General features: G+C 47.5%; 2 long non-coding RNA genes across 2 annotated transcripts; one reads left to right on the plus strand and one right to left on the minus strand.

Moving 5' to 3' along the window:
• Positions 1-1791: 1791 nt before the first annotated feature.
• Positions 1792-10036, minus strand: LOC146890081 (uncharacterized). Its single transcript, XR_014999263.2, has 3 exons — positions 9786-10036; positions 7594-7734; positions 1792-3144 (listed from the first exon to the last, which is right to left on the minus strand). It is a non-coding gene; the product is annotated as an uncharacterized LOC146890081 (long non-coding RNA).
• A 2051-nt stretch (positions 10037-12087) lies between these two features.
• LOC125393931 (uncharacterized) lies at positions 12088-21913 on the plus strand. The gene is made up of 3 exons (XR_007230013.3): positions 12088-12348; positions 16662-16805; positions 20275-21913. It is a non-coding gene; the product is annotated as an uncharacterized LOC125393931 (long non-coding RNA).
• Positions 21914-22760: the final 847 nt, after the last annotated feature.

Below are 22760 nucleotides of genomic sequence, written 5' to 3' on the forward strand. Positions count from 1 at the left end.
GCCTCTGTAGGCTTTGGGAGCTGCAGGGAGCTGTAGGAAATAATTAAGGAAAGGGAGGCCAGGAGACACAGTCTGAAGCTCGGAGGAGCCTTCCTAGTGACACCCTTTATTGTCAAGGGTGTCCTGTTGTGACCTCAATTCTTGTATTTTTATATTTTTGCTTGTGAGCCTAACCTTTAAGGTTAACTGCTGATATCAGTTCATTTCACGTCACCCAGCTTACTTTGAGTTGGTTTAACTAATTTCACTTTTTTTCCAAATGCTTAAAAATCTGGAAAAAGCGAAACAAAATAAGTTTTTAAAAGTTAAACAAGGTCCAAAAGAGTCATCATCCATAAGGCTTGCTTAGGTGATCATTTAATTTCTTTTTTTCCTAATTTAAGGATTACGGGGATGTGTACATTCAAATGCCACCAGCCCCCAAACTTCACCAGAAAGAGGGTCACCCTGAAAAATCTTGATTTACTATGTCGTTTCTCAGACATAGATCACTTCCTAGATCAGTATAAGGATGGGGTGGGGGCATGGCGGGTGAATGAGAAGCAGGTCCTGGAAGCATGCAATATGTCTCATTCATGACTAATCCTCCAGTGATGAGAAGAAAGCAATCCTTGCCTTCTGCCAAGGCGACAGGAACTGACTGCCATGGTAAGTCATCCGAAGTCATCTCTAGTCACAGAACCGCAGCCTCATCGGGTCCAGTGCAGCTCAGCTCTTAGAGGGCTACGTGCTTTTCCAAGCAGCAAGTGAAAAACTGTTTGATTAGGGTGAGAGAACAAACCAGGGGCTCCTCCTCGGCACAGACCCCAGGCTCTGAATCCTCTGCGTGTCAATTGTTTCTAGACATCTGAGAGAAGACCCCTGAATTACCATGATTATGTGTGCTTAGCTTTATCAAATGTAGGGCTGTTCAAATGGATGCAAGCCCCAAGAATACTTACAGGCCATAGTAAAACAAGGTGAGGGCAGGGCTATCCACACACACACCCAGGGGCTGGTTCTGCAAAAGGCTCCATTTCTACGCTGGATGCACAGCACATCTCAAATGGGTGTTAGCCATTCCTAGCCTCAAGCCTTTTCATTTCCTGCCATTCTGCATCCATAGCAACTACATCCGGGTCTAGAAATCACCTTGTAGGTGATGGGATCAAGTCTTACAGAAGATGAATTTCAATAATCTGTCATGGCCTTCTATCAGAGTTCATTTTTATTTTTAAGAAGCAGGATTTAAACTATATGTGGTTAGTGTTTTTTCTTCTTCTTCTTCTTTTTGGTGCTAGAGTAAAGGAGGACGTTCCGGAAGTGGCAACTTAATTTGTATCTAATTTCAGCAAAATAATTGCAGACTGCTTCCAGCTTGAATGAGCAGCGAGGTGAGGCTCCCAGTAGCTGCCTATTTTAGGAGCCCTCCCTCAGGATGAATGCTAGCTATTTTCAGTTGCATGTGGGAAAACCATGGGCGCTGCCAAGCTGTGGCAAGTTGGCATCGTGTGTGAGCTGTCAACCAGATTCCGCTCAGACTCACTTCTGACTGCAGTCTGCGTAAGACCTTCCCCCTCCCTTGCTTCAGTTCGGGATGGTGCTTACTTCTTTATCTGACATCCCACCTTCCCATCCATTTCTACCCCCACAGGCAGCTTTGGGCTGAATCTGTCTCGTAATAGCGTAGTGTGAGTGCCAAATGGACTGTATATAATCCTTAGCAGGAGATATGAGATGAAGCACGCTCTTCCTGAGGACTCGCAGGGACCAGAGTGTACCCATCGATAAAAACTACCTAATACACAGAGACACCATACATTTCTCTTTATTATTTATACAGACTAGGATGAAATGAGACCTCAAATGGCTCTTGGTATGTGCACTGGACAACCTCTAAAACAGCGCTCAGCGACCATCTGTTGCTGGGATTTACCCTGTGCAGCGTCCTCGGGAATGGTCTGGCCCCACTGGATGATGTGAGCTGGCCTATGGCTAGATCCCCATGATAAGGAACTGGTGTTTAATACCAGAACATGTGGTTGGCCTGGAACGTGATTCTCACTCAGTTCCATGCTTCCAGCATGCTTGACTTTTGCACTGGTTGGCACCTCAGCCTGAGCCAGATGATCCCTGATCGACATCTGGATTTCAGGGACACAGAAATCACGAGATAATGGTCTTAAGTTGCCCAGTTTGGGGGTAATTTGCAGCAATAGGCAATCAATACAGTGTAGCCCCCAGGCAGGTCATTGTAGCCCTCTACTGAGTCTACCAGAATGTTAATCTCACATTCAGCTACAGCCTCTCCATTGCTCCCATGAGTCCTTTGGCCATGCCTTTAGCTTGGATGTCTTTAGAGTTTTTCTTCTGCCTGATATTATCAGCTTTCTCTTCTCCAGAGAGCAGATTTTGGCTTGACACCTGTGCCCTGTGGAGAACCTCCCACTCAGAACCGGTCACTGCTTCTGCCCTGATTGGGGTCTTCATGGTACTTGGCCTCTGTCTATGCTAAGTATATCACGCTCTTCTGTTTTTATTGTTAGGTGCCTTGGTCCACTTTGCGTTACTGTCACAAAGTGCCTGGGTGTGGGTACTTTTATAAAGAAAGCACACTGACTTATCTCACAATGTGAGACATTAAAGAACACAGCACCATGGTGAGCACATGACAAACCACATCAACCACGTTGGTTCTGACAGTGTGCAGTTCCTAGAAGGCAGAAGACCACATTGGCCCCCAAGCCCTGGTGCCATGTTAGAACACCATTCCTGGAATGGATTGACGACTAGTCTTCCAAAACAAGGATGCTAGATAGAAGGGGGCTTCTGGCAACTAATTCCGCACTCATACAGTGTGCTTGAAGCATTTGGTCTTCAAAAAGAAGTCTCCTTTGCTTTACTGGGTAATTCATCATTGTGAACTTTCAACTCCTGGGGTAGTCTGGAGGGCTGTAAATCTCAGTCAATCTGATGCTGGCCCATCAGTTAACATCTGAAGATTGGCGGTTCTATAATCTGACTTGACATCATTCAGTTTATAACCTTGGAGTTGAAATAGTCCAGGCATCACAAACACTCCTGCTCTTCATGTTTAGACAGAGCTTGAAAGAAAATATGAAGGCATCCATCGGAGCAAGCTCAATGGACCTCTTTAGGAACAACCTGAAAGAAGGGAGGAAGGCTGTGTTTATATCTCAGATGGTGATTGAGGACACAAAGACATAAACGGAGAGTATTCATTCATTTCCCAGCTGTCCAGACCCAAGTACTAACACAGAAACTATATTCATTACAACACTGTTTGGTCAATAGCTTAGGCATATTTTTAGCTAACTCTTACATCTTAAATGAACCCATAATCTTTGTCTATATTAGCCACATGGCTTGGTACCTTTTATCAGTGAGGCATTCTCATCTTGTTTCCTCTGTGTCTGGGTGATGACTGCAGACTGAGTCTTTCTCTTCCCAGGATTCTCCTATTCTGGTCGCCCTGCCTATATTTCCTGCCTGGCTACTGGCCAATCAGTGTTTTTATTAAACCAATACAAGTGACAAGGGCACAAGTCCATTGTCCCACAGCACAAAGAGAAGGCCATTGATGGAAGACACAGGTATGAACTGCATTGCACATCTGCCTGCTCTAGCACCAACAGAGGTTCTTTTCCTAGTGCACACTCCCCATAGCAAACCAGCTTTCAAATGGGCTTTACACCCTTTCCAGGCTCCTGCCACAGTGCAGTCTTCCTGAAGCACACATTGTATCTTACTGGCTGTCTAGTTAAGCACCCAGCCTGGCTCATCCTGTGTCCAGCCTGGTGCATCTTCTTACCAACTGGGCTGCCTACTTCTGGTTACATTTGTTGTCTTTCATGGCCTTGAGGACACAGGTCTTGTCCCACTCCAGAAGATGAACCTGACCTTTGGGGGGTAGGTAGTTAATCCTATTGTTCCTCCAGATTTCATGTCACTCATTCCCCCAAGATTTTCCTGGCTTTCCCTATTAAATCAATCTATCTTCCTCCATACACAGGGCACACATTCCCACACTGCAATGTTATGTTAATTTGTGTAGGTCATATTTTCCATTGTGTAAGTTGCATAAAGGCAGGAGCCACAGGTGTCTTGGATGAGATCGTATTCCTCCATATCTAGTAGCAGGACCTGATAAAGAGCAGACATTTGATTAATAGTTGTTGACTAAATAAATCACATGTGCTATTGAGGACACAGAGGAGAAATGAAAATGCAGAATCAGTAGACATTTAATACGGCCGTCCTGGTTAGATTTTTGGGAAGAGGTACATCAGTTGAGAAAATGCCTCTATCTGTAGGCAAGTCTTGAGAGCATTGTCTTGATTGATGATTGACGTAGAAGGGCCCAGCTCACTGTTAGTGCCTCCTCTAAGCAGGCGATTCTGGGGTTTATAAGTAAGCAGACTAAGCAAGCCAGGAGGAGCAAGCAGGTAAGCAGCCTTCCTCGAAGGCATCAACTTCAGTTCCTGACTCCAAGTTCCTGCCCTGACTCCCCTCAGAGATGGATGGAGACATGGAAGTGGAAGCCAAATCAATCCTTTCTTCCCATAGTTGCTTATTTTATTGTTACTTTTTTTTTTAACCACAGCAGTAGAAAGTAGACTTAACCAAGACAGGACCCAAAGCTGGGACATGGAAGGCTGTGGTGGTTTGAATGAGAATGGCCCCATGGGATCATAGTTTGAATCTATAATCCCCAGTTGGTAGACCTGTTTGGGAAGAATTAGGAGGTGCCGCCTTGACTGATGGAGGAGGTGGGTCACTAGGTCTGTTCTAGGTTCGCCTCCTCCTTAGGCATCAGAGTGTGAGCTCTCAGCTCCTGCACCAACAGCATGCCTGCCTGCTGCCTGCCTGTCTGCCTGCTGCCTGCTGCCTGCCTGCCGCCTGCCTGCTGCCATGTTCCCCATCTTGGTGCTCATGGACTCTAACCCTCTGTTTTTTTTTTTTTAAAAAATGTTTCTTTTTTATTTATTATGTATACAATATTCGGTCTGTGTGGCAGAAGAGGGCACCAGACCACAATTACAGAATGGTTGTGAGCCACCATGTGGTAGCCGGGAATTGAACTCAGGACCTTTGGAAGAGCAGGCAATGCTCTTAACCACTGAGCCATCTCTCCAGCCCCTCTAACCCTCTGTAAGCCCCAAACAAAAATGTTTTCTTTTACAAGGCGTTTTGGTCATGGTGTTTCATCACACCAACAGGAAAGTAACTAAGACACAAGCTAATTTGAAGATCATTGTCCTAAAATATTGGTGGGGTTTCTTTAAGCAAAGGTTAATTTTAAATGTGAAGAATGAACCGTATTTACAGTTATAATGAATGCCTATTGACCAAGGCTACAACAGCCTTAGGGAAAACCAAGTGTTTTAAGCGAACTCCAGAGTCATCTTCATCTCTGCTTGCTGCCTCCACCTCCCCACCAAGCGCACCAACCTTCCACGTATGAAGACTAGGTCAACTTTTCTCTGAAGAAGAGGAAGGGCTAAGTGGGGACAGATACCTTTCCAGCCCCCTGGATACACCATGCTTTTATAATGCTGCTGTCTGCACGACCCTGGTAGCCTTTATCCCACACAGCACCTGTTCTTGCCCACAACACGACCCTTCTCTGGAGGGAGAGGCACATGGTGACCGCCATTACTGTTACCACCCCAGGTGACGTGGTAAGGCACCCGGTATGGGGGATTTAATTCCCTCCAAGTCTGGAAGACTTTTTAGTTGGCCTCTGAGGGAGCAATCATCAGCTGATCCCTCACCCCCCTTATGCCCCTCTTGATTGCTATCTCTCTCAGGAGTTTTGTATCAGGCAAAAATGTTTTTCTTATCAGTTAAAATATCTTAGATTTAAAAGTATGGGGTTGGCCAATTGGTCTCAGTTCCCAATCCTATTTCTCGTAGGGGGCCCGAGAGGACCAGGAATCATGACCATTCCCTCAATTTGCTTGTCAGTGAGAGATGAACAAGACACCTCACGTCCAGGAAGCAGGCCTTCTCCTGGGGCTCTCTGCCAGCCTCTGCTTCCTTTGGCATTAGAGATCTAGCTATCAAGCCAACACTGACTCTACACTCTCTGCACTCATTTCTGCCAAGAGCCAGGTGTCTAGAAGAACCTTAATCTGTTTTTTTTCCCCCAGCGTTTCCGACACCAATACAATCAATACCATTTCCCTCAGGTTCTAAAGTGCGGGTCTGTGCACTGGACCCAGAGAATTGAGGAGTCATTTGAGATACTCACCCTTCCTTCCTTCTCTAGGGCTTCCATGTCTGGGAATCAGCAATGGAGAAAATGGGACTTCAAGAAGAAAATAACAACATAACAGCAACAAAATTGAGGCTTTGAAATGAGCCAAGCCGAGCAGAGGGCTGACAGGAGCCAAGTGCCCACCCCCCTCCAAGCAGGAGGCGCGCACAATTTGTCATCTAAGGGAGCACACAGCAAAACTGGCCTCCCCTCGGCCACATCTGTAAGGCTGACACAGCCCTGCAGCTTGGTACGGGATGAAAAAAATTCCCGGTGACATCAGCGGTTCCTAACACAGCCGGGGCATTCGAGAGGTGTGTGGTGTCAGGACGGCCTGTGCCGGCCTCATTATCTTACCTGAATCATTTGAACAAAGCACTCGCTGGCTTAGCTTTGTTGTGACTAGAATTTGGAACCGATCCCCTAGCTCCGTCCCCGCGGTCTTTGCTTCCGAAGCACAGAGTGGGTTTGTACGGTCGTGGACCGAGGCTCGTGGCAATCAAGGATAGACTGTTCTGTCTCTGGGCTACAGGCATCCCTAAGGAAAGAGCCTTGGCCAAGTATCTTTGTGTCTCTGGAGCCAAGTCTGGCAACTAGCGGGGTCTTGTGAGGAAGTGACAGAGAGTACAGAGAACCATTCTGGGTCATACAGGGGCTTTTGTGGGGGCAACGTGTTCAGTAGCATAGCACTGTGTGGCTTCTTTAGTTTGGGGGACTCGAGGATAATTTGCATTTCCTGGGAAAGGTGTCTGTTGCTGATTGCTGCGATGTGGGGATCAGGGCTGTCAGAGGCCGACGGAAGGCCTCAGAAAAACACACTAAAATAGAGGTATTCATCTTAGGGAGGCTGCGGAATACTCAGAGGGTGAGCATCCTGATCCTCTGAGAAAAGGGGAGGCCATGCTGGGAAACAAGGGCTGCCCCTGGCCAGGTCGCAGGAAGCCCTAGTTCAGGTTTCAGTGAGCGAGTGCCTCCTCGGTGAACTCTCGCGCATTCCCCAGGCTTTCCGCTAGGGGGCAGACAGAGGCTGGAGAACACCCCAGGCAGGAGGCCAGTCCCTCACCAACACAACCAGCCTCTCATCAACACACTAGGCCGGCTGTGCTCTGCACAAGGCAAGGCTCGGCCTCTCTTCCGGCCAGCCAGGCACAGCCTCAGCGATATTGCATGGTTTGCCTGTGACATCAGACACGACACAGATATGATAACCCAACCGTACAGTTTGGGGTGAACGTTGAACAACAGAAAAAAGGAAGAAAAACAAAGAGGAAAGTCAGATCCTTGTTTTTTTTTTTTGTTTTGTTTTTTGTTTTGTTTTGTTTTTGTTTTCTTACCACGTGTAGCTTGGGGATCCACGCCTCCTGCGTCCTTCATTATTCTGAGCAAGCCTGATGTATCTGCATTCAGAGACTTCTCATTTGACAAGGCAACCGCAACCGGGAAGCTGCATTTGGCCTGCTTCTTACCCATCTATTCTGGAAAAACAGAATGCGTTTTCCATACAAGTTGCCGTTTTCCCTTCCGAGACCCCGTTTTATAGGCCTCTGTGTAGCAACACATAATTCCAAGGGAAAATTATTTTTTAATAATTCCCACATGCCTTAGGAAGTCATTTCCTCCTAAGACATCCTAGGCAATCGGGCCCCTTAATTGGCTTAATTTTTATTCTTAATCCTCAAGGGTCAAGGAAAAACAACACAACCCTTCCTGTTGCTATTATCCCCTCGTAAATTATTGGGCTCACAGCCTTAGCTCTAACACAAACTGCGCTGAGCCTAAAGGAAGAAACGTATCTTGCCAGGCCAGATCAGGGAAACAGAGATCACTGGAGAATTGAGTCCCTCCTAGGAAACCGGAGGATCTGAGAGAGGCCCTCCTGCTTGCTGATGTTGGCGGAGAAGTCTTTATTCCATGCCTGCTAACATTACTAGAAATATCTGTCAAAACAGTAAGTTTTGTGACTTTTAATGAATTGCATCTTCAGTTGTGTGGAGAAAAAGTAAGCAAATTACACACACGTCAACTGGGAAACTGGGGAAGGAGCGGACTACCACTAAAACAAGGGTTTCATATCCCCTACCCCATTCTGACAGAAATAGTCTATAAACACAGAGGCTGACATCAAGCCCTTTAATGGCTTGCAGAATGCTCTTAGGAATTATCTAAAAATATGCAGTTTTTAAATTATATCATAGATTGACTCATCTAAAGTCATTTGGCTTTCAATTTAAAAAAATAAAACTAAACAGGCCTGGACATATGTGGACACCAGTGTGGCTGGGGTTTCTGGTTCCTTTGTTTAAAGGTGTTTTCTAACCGCGACAAGATGTGTGGAGGAGGCCTTCGTCTGACTGGGTATTCAGGTTTACAAAGAAAGTAATTACAGGCCAGAGAGAGGGCTCACCCCCTTCATCTAAATTCCCTTCCACATATCAACAGAGTTTGACCTTGATTTTTTTAGATGTAAGTAAAGGACACTGAAGTAATTCAAAGAAACCAATATTTCAGACACAGCAAGGAAACTGGAATCAGAGATGACAGGCACAGGGGACGGAAGCCCGAGGGGCAACCAACTCTCCCAGTCCTCACACGGGGTGCCTCTTCCTTTCTTATTGAGCTAAGATATTTTTGTCTTCTTTCCAGGGAACATTTGCTTGCCCAGTCCTCTGGAAAATACCCAAATACTGGCTTCCCCTTTCCCCTCCCTCTCCTTCACTCCCTCCTTCTCCTTCCCTTCCTCCCTCTAAGCCTTCTGGTCTTTTTATGTTTTTAAGTTTTCCCACTAACACTTGCCCCACGACAGCCTCTGGGGTCAGTAAGTGACCTCCAACCTTCCTCGCCTTTCTCAGAGGGCAGAGGCCTCCCTTCTGCCCCTGACAAAGCACTTCCAGTCAACCCTTGGGTTTCTTCATGGTTGATTAAACTGTCTGTGTTTATTCAGGACCCTTCTCCTCTTTCTGTGTCCGGCTGCTGACCTTTCCGTTGCTTCCTTGTCAGAGGAGAAAGCTCACAGGGGCAGTCAGCCCAAATGCTTGTTAGCAGCAGCTCTGGCAAAGAGCAAGGCCACTGAATTATTAGCACGTCTTCAGAGCCATGAGCTTTTCACCTGAGCAGCTCTCAGAACTGCCACTACTGGAAGAAGCCAGAGGCACATGAGGGGAGAAAGCAAAAGTTTGTGTGTGAGTTAGGTCTGCTGTGTCCTTCTGGGACCACATTGATGGCTGCTCCTCTCGTCGCTCAAGTCCTTGCGGCTTCAGGAAGTGTGAGGTTCTGAACAAGGGTGGGGAGGCTTTCGCTGCCTGGGACCAGGCAGGAAAAAGAAAACGAAGCACAGAGAGTTCTGCTGAGTAGCAGGAGACAAGCCAGGAAGGACGAGCCAGGACTCCCTGCCTGCCCCAGTCCCCCCTCCTACCCACCCACAGAGTCTTGTCAGCAGGATGGCTTGACCCCTCTGGTTACCCTGCCCTGGGCTCTGGGGCAAGCTCAGACCCCAGCAGGGCCCTGGGCTGGCTAAAGCCCAACCAACCTTCGTGTGGCTCTGTTGCTTGTAGACAAGCTCTCTTTTTCTAAACATCGTGACCCGCACCTGCTGTACGTCTCCGAGAAGCATCGTGTATTCCATTTCTTTGTGTATAAATTTCATCACCCGGGCCTGGCTGCCTGTGCTGGGAGAGTAGGGAATGTGCCGTCCTTATCTCTCCTATGCCTAGAAGCGTGAGCTGCATATCTTAGTGGGGGTGAGTGGATAATGGAGGTGCGGGTGGCGGGCTGCTCTCCCAGCCTGTCTCTGCATTCCTTTATTGCCACCTGCTCCCCTGGGATAACTTTATCCCCCCTCCCCCGTTCCTCACAACGCTCGACTCCTGGCATGCACAGGGTGTGGCTTCATTTTTTTCTTATTTTATTTATGCGTCTGTATCAACCTTTCCGGCTCTGCCTGGTCATCGCTGCCCATCTCAGATGGTCAGCTCAGGGGACTAGGTTCTACTTAACACCTTTGGGTACTGGAAATTGGCACCGAGGGGCTAGATACCTAGTGACTCCGGACCAGTCAAAGGGAATCACTAGGGCTGATTTATTATTATTAATTATTATTATTATATTATATTCTTAATAATAATGACTTCAGACTGGCCTCAAACTTAACTATGTAAGCCCAGCATTGTCTTGGACCCTTGACACCCCCGCTTCTGTCTCCGCCATGCTGGGACGACAGACATGGACTGCCGACCATTCCTGACTGATAGCTAAGTTTGGAGGTCCTTCATGCAGATTTTCAAGCCACTTTTGCTCTGTTCTGGTCACTTTCCTATAGCTTAGCTCCCGCTGGGCCTGGGAGAGGAGAAGGCTTGCTCTTAACAGCAGCCCTCCGACATTTGGAGTCCGCTCTGCCTCCTTACCGCACTCCTTATCTCGACCTTCTAAATTCCAGTAGCAGCCCCCACCCGCGGCAGCTGAGACCCGCTCTAGCCAAAGGTCTCCGAGGTCGAGGTGGGGACGGAGTGGCGGCATCCAGGAATACAGTTGAAAGCCACAGACGTGGAGTGAAGAGGGTGGCGCTCAGAACCAGAGGGCTTGCTTCTCTAGGCTTTCTTTTTTAGACTCTTGGTTTGTGTGTGGAGGTTAGAGGACTACTTGAGGCAGTCGGTTTTCTTCTTCCCCCACTGGGCTCTAGGAACTGAACTCAGGTGGCAGCAAGCACCCCTCCCCACTGAGCCATCTCCCTGGCTCTTGTGTTTTATTTTTTGTTTGGTTTGCTTGGTTTCCGAGACAGAGTTTCTTTGTGTAGCCCTAGCTGTGCTGGAATGCACCTTTTAGACCAGGCTGGCCTTGAACTCAGAGATCTGCCCAAGTCCTGGGGTTAAAGGCATTTTTGCTTTTTTAGTGTACTCAATATGGTTTAACGTACTCTGCTCTAGCCAGTTTGGGGAGAAACCACCTCTAATTGTTCTTAAATTATATGGTATCTGAGCGCTCTGCTTTAATTTTGCTTCAGGGGTCATTTTTAGGCTGTTGCCCCTGGGCTGTCCCCTTCTCTCGAGGTCTTGTCCTCATCTTGATTCAGGAACCCTGTGACTTTCTGAAAACTCTACCGGGAACTGGATGAACCATGAGGGGTGGTAGGGTGGTGGTGGTAGTGACGGGGATAGGGAGTGGACAAGACTGCCACCAGCCCGGTGACTCCTGTGTGCTAAGGACAATATTTGGGACTCCACCATCCACTCTCTTGACCTAGGACCTAGATATCACCCCCCCCCCCTTCCCTGAGGAGTCCTAAACATTTGGGAACAATAATCACGTGAACTGAACTCACACAACACCTGGCTGCAAACCAGATGTGACAGTATTGATTCTCCCCAGAGCTCTCACTGGGCTCAGGGAGGTGACCTGGAATGTCGTTCAGAGTCCACACAGGGCCCCCGGGCCAGCAGGCTCCAGGTTCTGGCTAGTGTCTGACCTTTTCTGCCTATCTCAGCTGCCACGGGGATGACCCTGCGGCCTGGGCTGGGTCTGGCTGGGGGTGGGGAGAGGGAGCTGGAGATTCTGATTCCTGGAGGCTTGCTGGTCTTCAGAAATCATTTCTGTTGCTGCTTCCATAGAATGCCAGCGTCAGGAGACAGAACGCCCTTGTCCCCTCCCTAGCCGGCACCTTCCATTCTCAGGAAGACAAGGGTCTGTCATGCCCAGGCAGAGGTAGAATCAGGACAGAGGGAGTGGTGTAGTCTCTGGAGATAGTCTATCCAGACTTTGAAACCCCTGATGAAATCGCATGTCCCCTGAGGTGGGAGTGTCTCCCTGACTGACCAGACCATTGACTTTTGAGCTCCCTGGCCCCTCTCTCTGTGGATACCTCTCCTGTGTCCTTCTTACTTAGTATAGCTTCTAGCCTGCTAACTCCACTGGTTTCTCCATGGCAGAGCTGAGCTCCTCACTGCCCCTGAACGGTGACCACGGGCCTGGAGTCCTCCGGGGGCCACCCCTTCTTTAGAGCGAATTTTCTTTGGTCGCAGCTGCAGCTGACAGATTCCTCTGCGGAGAGCAACCGCCTTTGGAAAACTGGGAGTTCTCCTAATAGAGATGAAAAGAAGGTGTGTTATGAACCCACATTGGCAGCTAATGAGTGGGTTTCCACTGTGTGACTAAGGTACCCGGTGTCATTTGTGACTCCCGCCCATCCTTTGGGTCATCTCCGAGGATTTCTCTGCTGGGCCAGCAGCTGATATTCAGGATGAGCAAATGCCTTGGCTCGCCCTGCTTTTGTGTCACGATTCAAGCGACAATGAGCTAACCATGCTGAGTGTCCTTTTTACCGCTTGAGTTGTTCCTTCTCCCGTTGCTGGGTCTTTGTCAGAGAGCCCTTTGTCGCTTTCGAAAGTGTGATTTCGTAGGAAATAAAAGAACAGCGCGACCATAGTTAGTGCTGCTGGTAAGTTCTATTGCTTGGGGCGCATTTGCTGTAATAGAAAAATATGAATCTGATCAGTGTGTTAGGAAGCCTCCTACGACCAGGACCATCTTCTTTGTCCCCAAACACCATGCGACCTACACGTCAAAACCTTGTCCTTCAGAAGCCACTGTGTGGGGAAAACAAGATGAACTGTGCTTGTGTGGTGTTGAGTTCTTTTAGAAGAGAAAGAGAAGACGTGAGAGGTGGCGTGTGGGAGGGGAAGAAGCGGGGAGAGAGAGGGCCTGGTCTGCTTCTCCAGCCATAGACACCTAGATTTTTCTCTCTGACTTTAATCCCCAGGGCTCTCTGTTCAGCCTCAAGGCAACACTCCCCACACTTGCTTAGGTTATAACGCGCTGCTCCGGGAGCCTTCTAGGCTCGCTGCTTTGTACCTGGAGGGAACAGACATGCTCAAAGGCATGAGAAGATGAGGGTCAGGACTCGGCGTTTGTGGTCGGAGCCTTGAGAATCAGTGTGGAGTAGCTGTCTGGACTCTTTACTCACAGGCTTTGGAGAAATGTTTTGAAATTAGAGCGATGTTTGGATTGCATGAATCTTAAAAATAGCACGGAAATCGTCATACTCACACCAAATGCTATAAATAATTCCCTCAGATCCTTAGCCGGGTCGTGTTCTGGACTGAATCATGTCCTCCTGAAATTGCTGAGTGTCACCCCCCTCCCCACACTTCACAGCATGAGCTTATGTGGGGACGGGGGCCCTTGCAGAGACAATTGGGCTTAGATAACTGATTTGTGGGATGAGGGGGGGAGGCTAATCTAATGTGACTGGTGTCTTTATACAAATGGGAATTAGGGGTAGACACGGACACAGGGAGAACATGTGGGCAGGCCAGAGGCACAGGCTAGCCTAATGCTTCTGTAAGCCAAAGGGTATGAAGGTTCTAGACAAACCAACGGAATTCGGTTCAGAAGCCTGGAGCAGATCCTGCTCTCAGGGCCCTCTGCCTCACTGAAACGGAGAAACTGGATCTCTGGTCTCCAGGACTCAGACATGGGAAACTGCCATTGCTTCATGCTGCCCAGTTGTGACTCCCCCGTTTCTCTTCTGGGGGCGCTGTTCTGTTGGTATTTTGAGAAACCCTGACTTTTGAAGATGCTTGATTAGAGTTTGATTGTAGGCAGATTTTTCCTGTCCCACCAGTCAGCTTCCAAATAACCATATGGAGACTTCTTATTAATTATGAAAGCTCAGCCAACAGCTTTGACTTGTTTCTAACCAACTCTTATACTTTAAATTAACCCACATTTTTATTACTCTACGCTCTACCATGTGGCTTTTACCTCTATATCATTTTGTGTATCCAACTTGTTCCATGTCTGACTGGTGACTCTCTGTGTCTCCATCCTTCTTCTTCCCAGTGTCCTCTCTCCTGAAAATCCTGCCTAGCTATTGGCTGTTCAGCTTTTTATTAAAACCCATCTGAGTGACAGATCTTCACAGTGTACAAAAAGATTATTCCACAACATCTGTCTGACCCAGGTTTGGTTCTGATCAGGCCAAATCCCTTCAAAAGTCCTTGGACACGGATGTAGATGTTCCAAGGTGAGGATGAACAAAAGGCTCCATACCAAGAATGGGACCTGGTGACTTGATAGGTTCTCAAAGGCTACTACATCTTCCCTTCTGGAGGATGCTTTCTCTAAGAGATAAGCTTCCTAGGTCAGGGAGAGGTAATATGATTTGTGCCAGTCATGAAAGGGCGGGTATAAAGCTGGGTATCAATCCAGGTCACCTGACTCCACACCTCCAATGTGTTCCCTTCACATCTCTATGCCAACAGATTCTCTGTTGTTTCCCATGAGCGAGCATGAAGGAAATGTGGCAGGTGAGCCTGAAGGCCCCACGCTCTTTGTAATATCTGCTAAGAAGGCCTTGCTGTTCGAGGCCGTCTTGCACAACCCACAAAGGTTTCTTCACAAAAGAAACACCTTTTCTTTTTTCTTAATCTAACTTCCTGGGAAGCAACTGACTTCACATGTTCTTGGTATGCAATGGTTCACATGAGGCAATTTATTGGCTCACAGACTTCTCTCTCATTAAGAATGGTTTTGCAATGCTCCCTACAGGAAGTACAGGGCCTTCTAAGAAAGGACTGAGGAGAATCAGAGGGTTATCGGGTAGAGCGGGGGTTGGGAAGGTTGCAAGAGGCCCGTCCGGGAGGAAGTCAAGCTGTGATCAGGGTAACAAGGCATCAGTGATAAAGGACTTTAGTGTTAGCTGGGGATGACTGATTCTACAGCCTGGAGAGACAGCTGTTTTAGAAGTAGTTTGCAGGTTTAGGAATGCTGCTTCAATTTTGACTCGGTAACAGAAGAGATCAAGGACTGGAGTGGGATCTACAGGGATCTTCCCCAGCTGGCAAGGCCAGACACTGTGTGGAGGAAGCTGTAGCCCTTCCTTTAGCACACGCCACATGCCAACCTCCACCTCTCTACAAATGTGGCAAGCATGTTATTCATGACCCCCCTACTTCAACCCACTCTAGAGCCCCTGAGCCCTGGGTTAAGGGAGTGCTAAGGTCTAACTTAAAGGTCATTTATAAATTCGCCTATTTAACGACATGAACTGACACAGGAACTAGTGTGGGCTAGAGAGAATCATTGACACCATGGTACTGGCAGGAGAAACTCAAGTAGAGGTTTATCAAACGGAAGGAGCACCCCGAGTGCAGAGGCGCCAGCTGGATGTTAGGGTCTGTCTTGTCCGTCACGGGCCCCCACGGAGTGTCTGAACTTCTCTCAGCTTCCGTTTCCTCATGAATACCAGTGGGAATCACAGTTCCCACCCACAGCAACCTGGGGAGCTATGGATGGTTTCACATTCAGGGACTCAAATCTCTACGCCAACTGCTGCATGAAAGGGAGGCGGCATTAATAGGAACACGGAGCAATAGCGACACATCTATCTAAGCATCTGTAACATTACTATGTTCTAATAAAACAGTGTCTTTTCTGGGAAAGCAAACAACAAAAGCCTGGGTCCTGTATTAGTTTTCCTATTGAGAGGGAGAGCACACCCTAGAAGAAGCTCAGAAAGACTCAGTTTTGAGGGCTCAGCAAGGTTTGTTGTTCTTTAAATCAGCCGCCAACAGTTATCGGGGCAAATGGTCTCTGTCTTAGGACAGTTGGAACCTCCTTTGATGACTGACTTAACAATGTGTCAAAATGATAAGGAATTTGAAAGTTCGATCTTTTCCTAGACCCAGTATGATCTTTGCTCTTTTCTCAGACACTGAGACTACCAGCTCCCTGTCGGTTATGGACTCCTCACAGTGAAAAACTCATGCCCTACAGTGGGCAGTGACGGATGGACAGCCAAATGTGACCTCTGTTGGCTAGGGAGTGTGGGGGTATATAATGGGTGAGGAAGTTTGGGGATATATAATGGGCTGGGAGTTTGGGGTGTATATAATGGGCTGGGAGTTTGGGGGGTATATAATGGGCTTAAGTTAAGGGGATGCATTGGCAGCTAATTTAAAAGAATGCACAAATGTCTCCTTATTTTAGCAAAGCCATACACTGAGAGTTGTGTATTTGCCTCAAGTGTAAGCCCACAATAAACTTCCTTCCTGAAGTCCATGACCAGGAGCCTGAAAATCTTCAGAGAGGCCTGGGCTTTAGAGTGGAAGGAGGAAGCTGCCAGCCACTGCCATGCCCCTCTGTAGGGTCATTTCCAAGAATCTCACGAGCAATCCCCAGAAGCCACACTCAAGCGTGATCCTTCAGCTTGTTTCCCCTTGCCAACTATTCTGCTGAAACTTGCCTTATAGGAAGCTGCCTTTCTTCTGAGCAGACAGGGCCCGTCCCTAGCCTGAGTATGCATGAGCAAACGGTTGCTGGCGGCTGTAAAGGATCTTGTAAAGCATTTATGGTAACCCACAAAAATGAGCTGGCATTTTGCACGGCTGTCTTTTCCATTCATTTGTTGCAGGTAAAGGGCTGCCAGAGTCACTTCATGATGCCAGGGCGCGGGCTTGCTTTGGGAAACGGGACAGCCAAGGCCTTGGGATCTCCAGATTCTGCTTTCTCCATCTCAGAATCCAGTGAAATGAAACCTGAGCCACACACACACCAGGTGGGTGTGTATGAAGGCGGGCCCATGCTCACTGCTGTTATAAGTCAGGGTGGTCCCAAGGAAGAAAGTCAGGCTGTGTCCTGAGTGTTCTTGGTGACAGAGTGGGTCAAATGATAGGCACACAAGGGTGTGGGCATGAAAGAGGGATTGTAGAAAGGCTGCTTGCTTGTTGCTGGCTGCTCAGCCCCGAAATAACCACACAGAAACTGTATTATTTGCAATAGTGTTTGGCCAGTAGCGTTAGCATATTTCTGGCTAACTCTTATATCCTAGATTAACCCATCTTCATTAATCTGTGTATCACCATGAGGCTGTGGGTTACCAGCAAAGCTTTTGCATGTCTGTCTCTGGCAGCGGCTCCAAGGCTTCTTGTTGACTCCACATTTTTTCTCCCAGCATTCAGTTTAGTTTTCCTCACCTACCTAAGTTCTGTCTTGCACAGGCCTAAGACAATTTCTTTATTAACCAATGGTATTCACAGCATACAGAGGGGGATCTCACATCACCTCCCCTTTTCTGTTTAAATAAAAAGGAAGGTTTTAACTTTAACATAGCAAGATTACATACAAAACCAGGTATCAAGAATTACAGGTACAATATTTATATCTACTTTACTTTTTATTATAACTAAGGAAAATTGTAACTATAACCATATATTGTCCAACTCCATCAAAGACTCCAGAAGGATATAATATTACCTAAGTAAACAGGAAGTACTTTGTAAGCAACTTCCAAAACTCTAGAATTGACCGAGACATTTTGTTGCATGGACAGTCACCCAAAGTTCTTTTGTAATGTTGCAGGCACCCATCTTCAGCCTATTGGCTCATAGTATCCAGCAGACTTTTCCATGAAGCAGAAAATTTCAAAGACAGTTCTGCCTATATTAGCAGTTTGTCAGTCACTTTCTTCTGTATCATGCATAATGTCTGGCAGATTCTTTCATGAAGCAGGAACCCCAAAGGACCGTCTCACCTTTAGGCAAGTTCAGCCGTCATTTCTCTGTGGGTCCTGCAAGTCCAGTTCATCAAGCAGTCCAGGCAAGAGCAGTTTCTTGCCCAAATGACTATCCATCTCCATAAGGAGCCTCTTTGATGCCCATCATCCTCTTGAAGTAAATTGGTGCTGGCAGGAGCAGATGAGTCTCATATCATGAAAAGTCCTAAGTTATTAAAATATTTTAAATGCCATATTCTGAAGGTCTCTGAAAGATTTGAAGAATATCTATCTAACTGAAATATATCTCTATATATCTAGGAAACCTAACATGACTAGAAGCTTGACTATTATAGATGACTATCTATTAACCTATATTTCTTAATTATACATTACATTTTAAAATGAACTGCACAATCATATACCTTAATCAGGAGCAGAAATATACATCAATAGACCAAGATCCAGCTCTGCCCAGTCCAACATGGCAGACGTCTGTTCACGGCCTCTGAGACTGTTGAGTGGGAGCAGTCTTCACCACTCAGCTCTGGTAACCAGTTGGCCTGTACTGCCACCAAGTAACTTGGAGCACAATGCCCACAAACCCCATTTAAAAGCTCAGCTTTCTGAAAGATCCAGAGTTCATACTGGCAGCAAGACCCAGAAAGCCGCTGTTTCAAAACCGTGTGGCTTTTTGTTTTTCTGCTACTGCTGAATCAGGAAGACCTCTTTTAAAGGAGCTGTAACATGCTGCCACTCAACAGCAAGAAGCTGTGTTAAACTCTCTGTGTGTGTGTGTGTGTGTGTGTGTGTGTGCGTGTGTGTGTGTGTGCGTGTGTGTGTGTGTGTGCATGCGTGTGTGTGTGTGTGTGTGTAGAATTCCTTTTTAAGCTCTGTCAGGTTTTAAGTGGATTTAGTTGACCACATTGGCGCACCAATTTGTTGTATAAAGGCCGCTTGCTCGTTCTGGCTGCTCTGGCACCAACTTGTTGTAGAAAGGCCGCTTGTTTATTGCCGTCTGCTCAGTCCCGAAATAACCACACGGTATTCACAGCATACAGAGGGGAATCCCACATCAAAAGAGTTTATTTTTGATAGGAAGAAGGTTCCAGCTATAATCAAGGCAGAGATTCTGAGCTGGACGAGAAGGAGGAGGTCACCAGAGAGCCCAGATTTAGGCCAATCTGGAATGTCAGCCAGGATCCCTGAGGGCATGCACTGCCTGCTCCAACCCAATGGAAGGGTCTGCTCTGCTTAAAGCATGAGTTGCCATAGAGTCCCCAGACAGTGGTCCCTCCAGGGAATGTGAGTTTCTCAGAGAGGACTCAGGTCCACTCTGCACATCTGCTCCCAGATCTTGCCAGCTTGGATCCCTCAGCTGTACCTACTGCTTTTTAGTCATAAATCATGTACCCACCCCGTCTGTCCCCTCAGTATCTGAGCAATAAAATCTGGGCAGAGCCTCTCGGGCAATAGTCGCTCTGTCATTCCCAAATATGGAAACCCCTACCCCTCAGCAAATGCGTGAGAGTAAAACCAAGTCCTGCCATTTAATGTAGTTGATGCTCTGTCTTAAATGTGTGCATGGTGCATCACCATGTGCATCATGAGGCCAAAGCCTATCTGGAAAGATTAGAGAAGCTGAACCTGAGGTTTCTTGAGGTCTCTTCATCTCTAGACTCTATGAATTTGAGATACGTCTAACTATATGCACTAAAAATTAGTTGTTATAAAAAATACACTTTGCTCACAAAACTATTAATGGGAGTCACTGAGATGGCTCAGTGTTTACCACCAAGCCTGACAACTCAAGTTCAATATCCCAACCCACAGAGGAGAGAAGAGACCCAGAAAGTTGTCCTCTGATCTCTCCATACACACGGCACATACACATGGCATATGCAAGTCTGTGCATGCGTGAACGTGCTCACATATGCACACACACACACACACACACACACACACATTCTCTCTCGCTTTCCTCCTCTTCCTATTAATGTGAATAAAGAATTTTGGTTTCGTTTTCTGAGACAGGGTTTCTCTGTATTTCCCTGAATCACCAGGAACTCTCTCCCTGTAGACCAGGCTGGCCTTGAACTCAGAGATCCACCTGTCTCTGCCTCCTGTGAGTGTTGGGATTAAGAGTGTGCACCACCACCACCTGGTTAGAGTAATTAAAAAATTAAAAAAAAATGAAGCAACAAAATTACTAATGACCGAACCAGATACAGGACCACAGTTCTGGGGTTGGGAAGACTTTTATAATTTGATTTTAGGTGAAAACTCTCTTTTCTATTAAGTACTGAATAAAATTGGTAAGATTTGCTACTGAATGTTAATGTTTCCAGACAGAGCAAATAAAGTTAAATAGACATATGTGGGCCACTATTTCTCAAAAGCAAATATGGTAAAAGGAAGAAGGCTGGCCTCAGCCTCCATCAGACTGCATCGCCCAGCTGTGGCTGAGCACCCAGGACAGCCCAAGGCTCTCCCCACTGGCCAGCATCTCTACCTCATTCCTGCCTTTCCCCAGGCTCCTGCAGGCACCTGGCCCATTTTCTGGAGTCTCGTGTGCCACAGCACTGAGTGCCTGCCTGTCCTCCTGACCGCTGGAGTTCATCTCTCCCGGCCACATGTCTTGAGAGCTCTCTCTCTCCTGCCCCAACTGGCCTCTACCTACAACATGAAGTTGGTCCACATGTGTGTCTCTCCCCTGCTGGACCTGCACTTCTGGAATACAGAGCCATTACTAAAGGCCATCAATCCCCCATTAAGTATTGAATACCCAGCTAGGGTAATCAACACAGCTGTATGAAGTTTAAGCAAATTGGGAAAAGGTGGCAATGCCCCCACCTGCGTGCAGACATGAACGGCAATGCTGTGGATTTCTTGGATGCTGTGTGGACATTGTGCGGCCAGTGTTTCTCAGCCTTGGCACCCTGACTTCTGGTCTCAGTAGTTCTTGGCTGTTCTGTGCCTTGTAAGATGTTTGACAGCACGCTTCACCTCTCCCCACTGTATGTCAGTAGCACCTTCTCCTCCCGAGACTCTAGCCATACCTGCAGACCTTGCCAACGTCCCAGAGGGACAGACCTGCCCCCCTGGTGGAGATCTGCTAACACAAGCAGCCCTTGAAGGAGCGGAAGAGGAAGAAACCGAGACTTTGCCTGGTAAAGGTCCCATAATATTTCCCCTTACATCTAATCTCATCACACTTTTAATAAAATGTAAAGTAGCAACTTACACCTTCTGGGAAAACATTTCACCCCAGCAGGCTGCCACAGTGCCTCTTGTCAAATGCTGTAAATTTGGAGGGCGGGATGGGGGCAGCGGTAAAGGGAACAGGTTAAGGTCTCACTCAATTTGAAATAAGAATACCTTGTTTGGGAGGGTAATCTGGAGAACACCAGGAAAACCGCAGGGAAGAAAAATGAGAATGAAGAAGCCGACGGGAAAGATACGCACTTTAAGTCAACTCTGGTGCTGTGTTTTGAGTCATATTTACCATCTCAGAAAAACTTTTCCTGCACTATTTGACTCATTTGAGGAACTTTGCCATGCCCTTCAAACCAAAAACTTTTGGCTCAGGCAGTTCTTGCTCAGGACCTCTCTGCCGATGAGACTAGAAATGTTGGTGTTTACCTCCAAACCACGGGCCTTTGCTAACTTTTATGAAGGGGAAAAAAATCCTAATTTAAATAGTGTGATAGCACATTTGAGAAACTGGGGAAGTCGTACAAAAGCAGCAGTTTTGGGTTTACTGGGTGTGGAGGAGGGTGGGACCCGAACCACTCATGCAAACACATGGAAGGTGCATTCCTCCGCTGCAGTGAGTCCCAGAAGTGCTATGGCATTCCTGACACAAATGTCTCTGGGATGCAGGGAGGCAGTTCGCAGCAGCATTACCCAGGTCTCCTTGGCCGGGGCCATCCGTCAGCCAGCGAGCATCCCAGGGGCTGACAGAGCACATTTGTTCAGACACAGGAGACGGTGCCTGAAAAACCAACACCCTTGCTTTTCTTTGAAGCTATTGCACTCTGTCATGTCAGGGAGCTGAGCCCAAGTGACGGCCGCGAGGCAATGGGAGATTCACAGCACAGGGCCTGGGGGAGCCATGGGATTGGTGGTTGTTCCCCCGCCCCCTCGGTGAGGCAATAAAAATTGATTTTTGAGGCAGTGACTGAAGCATTATGTATTAATGACTACACAGGGACTATGATTTCACATATCATGTACTGACAGTTGAAACTGAGCTGTTATGTAAAGCATTAGCTCAATGTCGTCCTGAGACTTTCTCCCCACATCGCTCACGAGCTGGAACACAGGGGCCTTCAGATCCGCTGGGAAAGCAGAGTAAGGGCTTGGGATCTGTGTAGAACGCTTTAGACATGGAACGGCTGTCATGGCTGCTGAGGAAACTTCTCTACAGTGCAGCAACCCAACATGGCTGCACTCTCATGGACCGGTAGTGAAGGCATTCAGATTTCGCGAGCTGGCTGGCAACTATCAATAAGAAAATCCAAGATTTTCAGTAACAAGCCGGTTGTTGTTTCCACTCGTGTCTCTCCAACACCGGAAACGGTAGCTTGCTTCAGACCTAGCAGGAGGTGAAGTGGGCCTTTGTGAGTTGATTTCAGGAGACAGGAGCTCTCAGCGCGGGCAAGAATGTCAAGAATGCCAGTCTCCCGCTTTGCTGCACAGGCTGTTGGAAGAAGAACTTCCCAGGTTGCCTTTGTTCTTTTAAATACACATCCACAAAGCGGGCATCGAAGGAGACTTGGAACCTGTCCAGGAGCTCCTTCAGGTGATCACTGACAGTCACCTGAGTCCCTCTCCCCAGCCCTTGTTTTTCCCATGGGTCACAATGCAATGACCTCACAGAAGAGCGGAAGAATGAGTTTGAAGAAGGGTCCTTAGGTTGGAGTTACTGTTTGCAAAGGTTCCTAGAGGGTTTGTGGTGCCTGGCATTTTCAGGAAGTACTTGTCTGTGTTTATGTGTGTCCTCTGGAGGAGGGCCTA

Source organism: Myodes glareolus, chromosome 20 (assembly GCF_982192425.1).
Source record: "Myodes glareolus chromosome 20, mMyoGla1.1, whole genome shotgun sequence".
NCBI classification, from domain to species: domain Eukaryota; kingdom Metazoa; phylum Chordata; class Mammalia; order Rodentia; family Cricetidae; genus Myodes; species Myodes glareolus.